The sequence below is a fragment of the Marmota marmota genome, unplaced genomic scaffold (genome assembly GCF_001458135.2).
Source record: "Marmota marmota marmota unplaced genomic scaffold, marMar, whole genome shotgun sequence".
NCBI lineage: Eukaryota > Metazoa > Chordata > Mammalia > Rodentia > Sciuridae > Marmota > Marmota marmota.
Genome location: NW_026000153.1, coordinates 28,997,269 through 29,000,302, shown reverse-complemented (window position 1 = coordinate 29,000,302; position 3,034 = coordinate 28,997,269). Strand labels below are relative to the sequence as shown.

Here is a 3,034-nt window from a genome sequence, read left to right as displayed (position 1 = left end):
ATCAGCAAATGAATGAATGGGAGAAAAAGAATTGCAACACATTAGGTTGATTTCAGTTAGAGAGGAGTTTTTGCTTGGTGTGACTTTTTCTTTAGGCAGCCTATTACACATGGCTACACATTGACCTACAGCAGTAGGGGGGAATCCATGTAGTCACTTCTTTTCTCAAGATATGTCCTTTCTGTCCACCTCTGTACTTCCAATTCAGGCTTCTATTGACTCCTGTAAGTAAATTTCTACTTTATCAAGAAGAGGAAATCCGAGTCTATACTTTTCATTCCTTCCTCTTTTAGACTAAAAAAAAGTACAATGGATACACATTCCTGATGTCTAAAATCACTGAAGGTAGTTTTCATTTCAGTAACTTTTCTGAGAAAAGAGATTCAAATGTTTAGAAATTGTTTCCAATATACCCTGAAATTTGGCTATGTCACTGTGGAAGCATAGGGATGGTGCTCTAAAGTTGTCCACATTCAAATCTGTAAAAAATATTACTTTGTATCACAAAAATGATTTTGTGAATGTTTTTAAGGATCTTGAAATGAAGGGAGTGTCCTGAATTGTATGGTGTGTCCAGTGTTACCACAAAAGCCTTTGGAAGGCAGTTAGCAGAGAGATGTGACAATAGAAGCAGAGGTCAATGTGATGTGATAGAGGGATCATGGATCAAGCAATGCAGGTAGCTTTTATAATCTGAGAAACTGAAAGAATTACTTAACCCTAGAGCTTCCAGAGGGAATGCATTCCTGTCAACATCTAATTTTAGTCCAGCAGAACCCATTTCATAATTTTGAACTTCAGAACTATAATACAATAAATTTGGGTTGCGTTAAGCCATTTAGTTTTCAGTAATTTGTTATAGTAACATTAATACAGGAATTGCACTTCTGTCACCTTTAAGGCTCAGTTGGATGGGCAAAGAGACAATTCTGGAAGGATCACCACGCAGGGGGAGCCACAGGTACAGTTCAAGCTACTGCTGGTGGGTGACAGCAGCACCGGGAAGACAATGTTTGTGAAAAGCCACCTGACCCATGAGTTCGAGAATTACCTAGCCACCCTTGGCATGAAGGTCCACCCACACGTGTTCCACACCAACAAAAAGCCATCAAGTTCAACGTCTGGGACACGTCAGGCCAGGAGACGTTTGCCAGCCTGCAAGACAGCTACTACATCTAAGCCCAGTGTGCTGTTATAATGCTTGATGTGACATTAAGAGTTACTTACAAGAATGTGCCTAAGTGGCATTAAGGTCTGGTACAAGTGTGAGAAAACATCCCTATTATGTTGTGTGGCAACAAAGTGGACATTAAGGACAGAAAAGTGAAGGCAAAATCTATTGTCTGCCACCAGAAAAAAAAAAAATCTTTAGTACTATGATATCTCCGCCCAAAGTAACAACTTTGAAAAGCCTTTCCTCTGGCTTCCTAGAAAGCTCACTGGAGACCCTGACTTGGAGTTTGTTGTCATGCCTGCTCTTGCCCCACCATACCTTGTCATGGACCCCGCTTTGGCAACTCAGACAAGTGCTCTACCAGATGAGATTGATGACCTGTGAGAAAATGAAGCTGGAGCCCTGAGTCAGAAGTCTAGTTTTATAAGGCAACTGTTCTGTGATGTCAGCGGTGCTGCATGTGTGCCACCTCACTACAATCTAGCGAAGCGGACCTGTGCTCCATTTGTGGAATGCTGAAGGAGATGAATGGGCTTTGGAGCGAATGTGGCAGTTAAAAATACCTTCAGTTTTTGAACCTGCATATTTAGCTGTTTGGAATGCAGTTGTTTCTTTCTTGAGTTTAGAATATGACTGCAACCGTTATATCACCATATTCAGTGGTGACTCTTGTTTGTTACTGTCATTCCCATTCCTTTTTGTTTAGAATCAGAATAAAGTTGTATTTCAAATAAAAAAATCCACATTAATATAATCACATAAAATATTGTAAATAATGTCATAATATTAACAAAACAAACATTCTTCAACTGCTTCTTTCAGGCAGAGAAGGAAAATAACTAAAGTGTGTGTAATAGTGCTTTGTCTACACAAACATCAGCCTCCTGCGATTTGTGCTTTTGTTTTCTAACAGGCTAAGAGCACCACACCAATCCTTAGTCTAAAACATTATCCTTTAGACCGAGATTCTTCCAATTCTTTATCCTTTGCAAATCTTTATACCCAGTACTTGATATGCCATATTTCCCATGTTCCTCTTCACCAACTTGGGTCTTGATCCAAGTGAACACAGTCCAGGAACTATATCTCATCACAGACTCAATTCGAACATCAGAAAACTATGTAAATATTCCTGTTACCATATTTCCTCTTTCAGCTATAGACACTCTTGAATATCAACTTATAATTGAGTTAAACTGGACTTACTTTGTTTCTCCTGTCATTGAAATTCAGACTTCTGGTCAACCTCCAGTTTGTTCTGGTGGCAAACATCTCACTGACTTAACATAATAAAATCATCATGTTACTTTCTTGCACAACACTTTTGAATCACTCTGTATTTTCTAGGATCAACTTCAACATTCCTAATGTATCCTCAAAATTTTGTATGATCTAAGTCCAGCCTAGATACTCAACCTCATCTGGCTTCACTTTGGGGCTTTTTATGCTCCAACGACACTGACTCTCTTTCTTTTCCTCTTACATGCTATTGTTTGGATCTTGAAGTTTCCCCAAAGGCCTGTGGGTTAAAGACTTTGTCCTAACAGTGATGGTATTAGGAGCTTTTGGAACATTTAAAAGTTGGAGTCTACCAGAAAGCCTTTAGGTCATTGCGGGTATACTTGTGAAAGGGACTATGGAATATTGGTCTCCTTTTCTTTCTATCTTTTCACCTCCTGGCCAAGAGGTGAACAGTTCTGTTTCATAGTGAGGTACTGTTTCATCCATTGCAATGGGCCAATGAATTATGGACCAAAATCTCCAAAACTGTGAGCCAAAATAATTTTTTTCTTTTTATAGGTTTATTACCTCAGGTATTTGTTATAGTAATAGAAAACTGGCTAGCACATTGAGTGAAAA

General features: G+C 39.0%; 1 pseudogene; it reads left to right on the top strand.

Moving 5' to 3' along the window:
* Positions 1-661: 661 nt before the first annotated feature.
* LOC107146094 lies at positions 662-1,721 on the top strand (annotated as a pseudogene).
* The last annotated feature ends 1,313 nt before the right edge of the window (positions 1,722-3,034 follow it).